The sequence below is a fragment of the Leptonychotes weddellii genome, chromosome 4, assembly GCF_054177405.1.
Source record: "Leptonychotes weddellii isolate Sample4059 chromosome 4, ASM5417740v2, whole genome shotgun sequence".
Taxonomy (NCBI): domain Eukaryota; kingdom Metazoa; phylum Chordata; class Mammalia; order Carnivora; family Phocidae; genus Leptonychotes; species Leptonychotes weddellii.
In genome coordinates, this window is record NC_138372.1 from 143,348,277 (window position 1) to 143,357,439 (window position 9,163).

The following is a 9,163-nucleotide window of genomic DNA, read 5'->3' on the forward strand; positions in this document are numbered from 1 at the left end:
ATTCTTTGTGGTATCAGAGATTTATTTTTGAACCCACTCCCCTGGGACATGTTAGAGCTGTACTTTCCATGCTCTGACTGCTTTTCTTCCTAAATTTTGTGGGTTGCTTGCTTCTCATTCCTTTCCACCACCTTCCCCATACTCTGCCCGGACTCTCCTCTAATAACCCCAGCATATCCTGGCACCATGCTTTCCTCACTAACTGAAATGTCTGCCAGGTGTTTACCATGAATCTTTGGCACATCTGTGTAGATCCCCTTCTCTTTATTTCTACTCAAATAAGCCCCAGGGGACATCTTGTGGTCTGTCTGGTCGCGGGGTCTCCATCATTCTAATCCCACCACCATTTGTCTGGTCCTCCCCACCACAGATATTCACACAACTATCCCTTGTTCTTTATTGTTAACTTGAACCTTCTTTTAATAGCTTCCGCATGGATGAATGAGCTTTTAAAAAGAGAAATGTGTCTTCCTTACATACATTTTTATATGAATTCTTGTTTTATAGTCCCTGAATGGGTTGATTTGTTCAGGAAAACACAATAGAGCACAGATGTTTGGGCCAAGTATGCTTGGTAAATGGTATTCTCTACAGAATGCTTTTAGGCATATGAGTATTCACAACAAAAGATGGGCATGTTTCTATTTTGGAAGGTTTTATTTTTTTCTCAGTCTTGTCAGAAATTGGATTCATAAACTAAATTGGTAGAATATTTATTTAAAAATATCACTAGTAAAATGTATGAGTCTATATATTAAAGCTTATAAAACCACTTTCATAAAAACATTAAACCTTTTAAAGGTTGGTATTGCCAAACTTCCTCAACTAGGTTAGGACCTGTTGGCTCATATTCTGGCCCAGAGAGATATTTATTGTTTTTGTCTTTGAGCCACTGAGAATGGTTGTGGTAAGGATATGTAGGCATAGCATGGTGTGTTGTGGTGTTACTGGGTGGAACCTTTGTCAAATTCCTATTTGGTGGAATTCACGGAAAATAAAAACATTGTCCTTCTGTGAGTTTGCTTTTGAAAAATTTTCCTGGTAACTGTGGTCATAGCAATTACCTGAAACAAAACTGGTAACTGATTTCCTTCTCCCTCCTCAAAGTAAATATAGACTAACAGTATACTCTGAGGATTTTACAATTAGTTAGTATAGTTTTTTTTAATTTCTTAATCTTTCAGTGATTTTGTTTATGAAGGGAAGTCCCACATAGCAGCTGATAATAAAAGAACATTTCGATCAGTACCAATAATCACTCATGTTTTCATGTGAAGAGGTTTTGAATGTCTGAAGCTTTGGACTACCTTTTGCTGGTAATACCTGATATCTATAGGTATATAGATAATAGGTAGATAGATAGATAGATAGATAGATAGATAGATAGATAGATAGCTTCAAATTTCAGTAAACTGATAGAGTTAAATACATTCATTTGATTGTGCTATTTCAGAGAAGTTCAGGATAAGGTCACATCTGAAAAGTGAGCCCTTTTGCATTCTAGAGAAAATGCCAGTTTGGAATTTCCATATTTAAGACACCCCCACCCCCGCCAATAAAATACAGGTTATATGATTCTAAAGTTTTCAGCTAGAACATTTTTCTTTCATGGCAGAAGAAAACTGCAAGTTATTGTAGCTCGTGATGTGTATTTAAGGAGAATGTGGGATAACACATAATTTCAACTTATTTCTAGACTAAATTAATATGATTATATATTATTTCATACCACAAGAGAAAAAATTATTTTCTTGTAAAAGTTGATTTCTCTCCCAAATGAACTGGACAGTTAGTTATTTTGATCAATATTTTCTCTGAAAACCACTACTAGCCAGATATTTTAAGGAAAGAATAAAATCACATTTGTCACCAGTCTTATTTCAAATTAATAATAAGTAGGTAACTTGCAGGATATGTGATATGGTTTCATTACCTGTTGGTTTGAATTTGGGGGGGAGGGGAGAATCAACAGTAATTATCCATCTACACAGCTGACCTAGAAGCGTACAGCCATTAGAACACTCTAGGTTAAGCTGTATAGACAGATCACCACTAAGGACTAACTAAATATAGCTGCCCTCTTGAAGGAAAGAAGCATGTGAATAGGTGAGGATGTTGTCTAAGAAAGACTCAAGAACTAAGATCTTAAATTAATAATGAAGTATGTGCTTTAGAGGGTACATTCAGGTGCCCTCCGCACTAAGGAATATTCAAGAAATTAGTCACCATAAACTTACTCAAGATGAATTGAGGTGCTCTCATTCAAACAGGTAGGAGAGAGAAAGAATTAGAATTAAGAAATGTGCTTTTGCTTACATTCCCTGGTTAGCTTTTGCCAGCTAAACCATCAAGTGAATTGAAAGATGTGCCTCCTGGATGAGGGAAAATTGAAGTCTATAATATTTAATACCAGAGTTCCTAAAATGCTTTGGTTAAAAAAAAAAAAGTGTGGAGAGTCCAGCCCATTGGAATTGGAATCTTAAGCATACTACTTAAGAGGGTGTTTACCAGAAAAAAAGTGAATTGATGAGATACCTACTAGTGGACTATGCCAGACACCTAAGGAGAGGCTCACCTTGCAGAGGAGGCAATGTTCCTGTAGCCAGTATGAGGGGTCACTCCCCAGGAAGTACCCTGTGAACCAGAAGAGACTGACATTAATTTTCTGCATTGTGATCTCTAGAATAAGTTTTTTTTCCCCTCTTTTTTGTCATATCAAAAACCAAATAGATGCTCTGCTAGTAAATCTATCTACATATAAATTATTCAGATAATTAAAAATATGTTCAGTTAAAATAAAACAGTGAAAAACACATTAAATAAAATTACTTGTAGCAAATATTGATGGCTACTATATCATATTATGTAAAGGGTTCATAAAAATAGTAAGCCTCAAGAGTCTCAACAGACATATGTACAAAATGTATAATAACTAATATTTATTGAGAGAATGGAAATGTTGTCAACATTGGGAATAACAGATATAAATGATTATGCGATGCTATTTTCTTCTGGTGAAAAATGAAAGGGATATTCTGGCCCCATTGATTGCAGCACAGAAACGTGATGAATAAAAAATGATATTCTAGACATTAGTCAATTCTTATCAAGAAAAGGTATGTAGTAATCTCCTTTGGCCTACTAATTTTACTTCTAGAAACCTACCTAAAAAGAGAAATAGTAATAAAGGCAAAAAAAAATTATGCACAACCATATTCACTGAATCTCACAGATCTGTGGTCACCCTGGCTCTATCCCTGACTAGTTCCATGGCTTTAGGAGTTACTGCTTTCTGAGTAAGCTTCAGCTTCCTTATCTGTAAAACATGATAAAAAGCTCTACCTCATTCAATTATGAGTATTGAGATGGTATATATCAACTGCTTAGTGCCCGTGCTCAAGAGAGGACAGCAATACAACATCACTAATGCATCTCTACTGTAGGGAAATGACTATTAAGTTAATTCGACAGATCAAATTGATAGAATAGCATGTCCCTATTAATATTGATATTTATAAAGAATAGGAAATAATGCATACAATTATCTTAGAATGTTAATAAAATATATCCAACTGCACAAAGATGGTGATTTCTAATATTTAAATGAAAAGAAAAGGAAGGAGGGAAGGAAGGGCAAATGTAGGAAACTGAGTCTAGAAAAATATCCTGGAAGGAAGTATATCAAAATGTTAGCAAGAGTTGTTTTTGTTCAGATGAAGATTTTTTTTTCTCCTGTATAGTTGAAAATTTATAGAATAGAAGACCCACTTCTAAAATGGCAGTGTGAGTTCTGTAGATCTTCCCCCCATAGAACAACCATGACTGATGAAAATGATAGAGAAGCATTTAAAATCTCTGCAAATATTCCTGGGGGTACTGAACTAATGAAAAATAATATTCAGGAAAATCTATTAAATCTCAATAATACAGTGAGAGTCTGTGGGGCTTGAGCATGACTTGCTCCTTCCCTCCTCTGCCCCAGCTCAATGTGATAGAAGCTTTAGGGTGGGTCAGTGTAGCCAAGAACACACATTCCTTGCTTCCTCTCTCCTTATCCCCTAGGTCTCTGTTGAGGGCAATGGTATCTCAAGTGGGGTAGGACCACAGCACTTCTCATCCCTGTCAGCTTTGTGCTGCAGAGGCTGTATTTTAGGTGAGTAGGGCTAAGAGGATGAGGGGAGGGGGCTTCCTCCACACAGTCCCCTCTCATAGGGTGGAGGCTCTATTCCAGGTATCGCAGGCCAAATATGGAGGCCCCAATTTACCTCACTTAAGCTCAGTGGTATGGCAGAGGTTCCACTCTGGGAGAGTTGACTGGTTGAAAAGTTAAGAAGCCTAGGGCTCCCTGCTTGGCGGGGAGCCTGCTTCTCCCTCTCCCACTCCCCCTGCTTGTGTTCCCTCTCTCACTGTCTCTCTCTCTGTCAAAAAATAAATTAAAAAAAAAAAAAAAAGTTGAGAAGCCTAAATGCCACTGTTCCTGTTGAGTGACCTGCTCATAAGGCAGACTGTAACTCCAGCTCTGGGGTAGAAGCTCGGAGATTCTGCCCAAGGGGGCGAGAGGTAGATCATAATAACAAAGAGCTCCAAAGCTCTCCCTAAGGAAGTGATTTTCTTTAGAATAGACAGTGGGGAAGTTCAGCCTAATGGCACGCTTGTAAACCACGGTGATTTTGGTGGTAAGATCTAAGAGCGGGCTGGTAGCTCCATGAAATCAGCAGACTAACTCCTCAGCAACCTAGTTCACAGAGAGAAGCCGAAGAAAAAGACAACTAAGAAGAGCACTCCTGGGCTCCAGAACAAACCTCAAAGCCTGGCCTCAAAATGTATCACTTCAAAGACATCTGAATGTATTCAGAGCAGACTGCAGAGCAGTTTAGGACCCAGACAATTCTAGAGGGGAGGGGGTGGAGGGATGGGTTAGCCTGTCATGGGTATTAAAGAGGGCACGTTCTGCATGGAGCACTGGGTGTTACACGCAAACAGTGAATCATGGAACACTACACCAAAAACTAATGATTGTAATGTATGGTGATTAACATAACATAATAATAATAAAAAAAGAAAACAATAGGGCAATCAGAGAGCAGTGTGTGGAAGCTAACCGCTGGCTGTGATAACAAAAGATGCAGGTAGCTTAACATAAGTCAGGGAAACAGGGAGGGGCCAACAGAAGAGATTTCATACTGAAGAGGGATACAGATTTCTCTCAACTAGGCCACTAAACAAATAAATGAGCAAACAACTACAGCAATAGGCCTGGCAGCAGGAGTGCCAAGGCTTTTGTATCCAGAGCCATGAAAATATGATTTCTAAAATGTCCAATTTTTAACAAAAATTATGAGAAATGCAAAGAAACTAGAAAGCGAAGCAAAAGAAACTGCCTATAAGAAGGCTCAGATGTCAGACTTAACAGACAAAAATTTCAAAGCAGCTATTACAAACATTCTCAAAACTAAAGGAAATCATGATTGAAGGAAAAAAATATGTCAATGTCTCATCAAATAGAGAATATCAGTAAAGAGATAAGACATTCTAAAAAGAACCAATGGAAATTCAGAGCACGATAGCCAAAATGAAAAATTTACAGGAGGGACTCAATAGTAGATACAAACTGGCAGAAAAAAGAATCAGCAAACTTGAGGACAAATTGGTAGAGATTATGCAATCTGAAGAACAGAGAAAAAAAATGAAGAAAAATGAACACACCCTCAGGAGAATGTAGGATACCACTAAGCTCACTCATGGGCAGGAGTGCCACAATGAGAGGGAACAGAAATGTTAGAGAAAATAATAAAAGGAAACTATCCAAAATCTGATGAAAAACATGAACCTGTATACCTAAAAAACTCAAAGAATTCCCAATAGGATAAACAGAAAGAGATCCACACTCAGACGTATTTTAGAGAAAATAATGAAAGCCAAGGATAAGAGAGAATCTAAAAAGTTAAGAGGAAAACAACCCATCACATGTGACAGAAAAATATCAAGAGATGATTTCTTATTTGCAGGTGAGAAGCAGTAGGATGATACTAAGATTTCTGGAAAAATAAAAATTACAAGAATCTTATATCTGGCAAAACTATTTTTAAAAAAGTGAGGGCAATATAAAGACATTCCAAGACAAACAAAACCTAGAAAAATTATTGCTAGCTGACCTGCCTCACAAGAAATACTAATGGAAGTTCTTCAAGCTAAAAGCAGTGACTCCAGACAGTAAGTAATTCAACCCACATGAAAAAACAGAACTCTAGTAAAGGTAATTATGAATTATCATAGACAGTAAAAATTACATATTTCCTCCACTTTCTTCTTTTAATTGAGCTAAAAAGCAATCACATAAAAATATATATAATTGTTATTGGCTTACAGCACATGGAAACATAATATATTTTAAGATTACAGCAGGAAGAAGGTGGGTAGGAACAAAGGTATGTTAGAGTAAGGAAATGACACCAGATAAACTGGAATCCATAGAAAGAAATGAAGGGATCAAGAAATAGTAAATACGAGAATATAACAAATTATATAAATATATTAGCTCTACTTTCTTGTCTCAGCTTCTTTAGCAGCCATAAAATAACATGAGGGAACAAGTATAAAAATGTATTGTTGGCTTGCAACATATATAGATGGATGTTAATAATAGCACAAAAAGAGGGAGAAGGAAAAGAGCTGCCCAGGGTAACAATTCTATATCTAATTTGAATGAAGTTAGTATAAATATGAAGTAGATTCTAATAGTTCAGGTATATATAGTAAGTCCTAAAGTAATGACTGAGAAATAATTAAAGAAATAGTGAACATACCCTTAAAGTAATTAAATATGACTAAATCTAGGGGTAGGCAAAGCCTTCTTAGACACCAGAAGTATATGCAACAAAAGAAAAAATAGATAAATTGGCCTTCATCAAGATTAAAACCTTTTGTTTTTTAGAGGGTACCATCAACTATGTCAAAAGACAACCCACACAATGCTAAAAAAAATATTGCATTAATAAATGACTTGTATTTAGAATATATGAATAACTCCTACAACTAAATAATAAGACAAATAAGCCAATCAAAAATGGGCAAAGGAATTGAATAGACAACGTCTCCAAAGAAAGTATGCAAATAGCCAATAAGCACATCAAAAGAGGCTCAACATCATGAGCCATCGGGGAAATGCAGGGTACAGGAAAAACCATAATGAGATGCCACTTCATACCTACTAGGATGGATTTGATTAAAAAGTCAGGTAATAATTAGCGATGATGAGGATGTGAAGAAATTAGAACACTCATCCATTGCCATTAAGGATGGAAAATGATGGAAAATAGTCCGGTTCCTCAAAAGGTCAAACACAGAGTTACCATTTCACTCAGCAATTCCACTCTTAGAATTCCACCTCAGAGAAATGCAAACACGTGTCCTCGCAAAAACTTCTATGTGACTATCCTGAGCAGCATTATTCATAATTTTCACGAAGTAGAAACAACCCAAAGTCCATCATCTAATAAATGATAAACAAAATGTGCATATATAGATGTATGTGTGTGTAATATTATTCCATTTATATGAAATGTCCAGAATAGGCAAATCTACCAAGACAGGAAGTAGGTTAATTGTTACCTGGGAAGTAGATTAATGGTTACCAAAGCGAGGAGTCAATGTTAATGCCTATGGGGTTTCCTTTGGGGTATGAAAATGTTCAAAAATTTATTGTGGTGATGGTTGTGCAACTCTGGAGATGCTAAAAATTATTGGACTGTATACTTTAAATGGGTGAACAGTATGGTATGTGAATTACATATCAATCAAGCTGTTATATTTAAACAAACACATAAAGTATATTGAATAAATACAGCCCTTGTAACAAAATGTACACCAATGCACAAATACACAGTACACTTTTCTCTGCAGATATACACTATTTCAAAATGTTCTTTTAATGTTTAATACAATAATTCTATGAGAATATTAAACAGACAAATAATAAAGATTTTTATAATGATAAATTGAATATAGTCAGGTAGCAAAGTATGAAGAGACCTTAAGAATGAGGAGGAAGTGCTGAGATCTAGGTTTTGCCATGTTTGGGGAAATATTGTTCTGGGAACGATAAAACTTGATAGAATCCTTAATGGATGAGGTATTTTATTAAGTAACAAACCTCCCATGGATAAACATGTTTTGCTTAGAAGGGCCCTTTTTCTTAAGGAGCTGCTATTTTGCCAGGCACTGGTCAAGGTGGTTTACATACATTATCATTAATTCTCACACAACAAATTCTACAAATGAGAATATGAGAGCTTTGTAAAAAGGTAACTTTGCCAACTTTCACACAGCTAGGATGTGGTGTAATAAGGACAGGAGTGCTCATTACGTCATTCTGTGTTGATTATTGTGATTTAAAACTCTGTGTGATACTTCAAATTTTACTAAAATGCTTTTCTGCACATCACTCGATGCAAAATGAAGAGGGGAGAATTGAAATTTGAGAAGTCATTAATTCATGAATAAATCCTAAAGGTCCCAAGGAAAATTTCCAAGGTTCTTCAAATATTAAGCCTTAAAAATGTAGCACCTGAGGTCCCATTAACAACTTTTCCAAGTGAAAGTAATGCATTTTTTAGTTCTTCTTGGATAGGTATCATTAAAAATTTTTATTGCTCATTCAATTCTTTAAAAAAAAATGATTTCTTGAGGCCAGTCAATGGAAAAATCTTGGTCATATTTACAAAAAATCTTAAGGGATTGCTTCTCTCTCAGACTGGAATATATACCACATCAAGTAGTTTCTCAGCTCAAAACATTATAACAATGTTCCTTATGTAAATGAAATATCTTGATGGAAATATATAATGTACTCCAACACTGCACTAACCCTTATGCTCTAGGTTAGATATTAAAGGAAGAAAAACATCAGGCTGATGAAGATTTTTTTTTTTTCTACTGAAGAAAGAGCTGCTTTGAATTTTATTACCTTAAGGATGATAATTTTTTTAAAAAAAGAAAAAAATATATATATACTAGCCATACACACACACACAAGCAATAAATAAATGTTTCTTCATTTGCTGTATGTCCTTAAGACAATTCCAGGTACTTTACATGGTTGTATTTTTTTAATTTTTACCAGTTATGCTTGTTTTACTGCTAAGATGGTCCATGGGAGCTCTTC

The 9,163-nt window shown here is 35.7% G+C and overlaps 1 long non-coding RNA gene across 1 annotated transcript in view; it reads right to left on the minus strand.

Moving 5' to 3' along the window:
- Positions 1-2,584: 2,584 nt before the first annotated feature.
- Positions 2,585-9,163, minus strand: part of LOC145721151 (uncharacterized) — a 23,849-nt gene continuing 17,270 nt past the window's right edge. The window contains exon 3 of the long non-coding RNA XR_014144616.1: positions 2,585-2,634. This is a non-coding gene — a long non-coding RNA (uncharacterized LOC145721151). The remainder of the gene's footprint in view (positions 2,635-9,163) is intronic.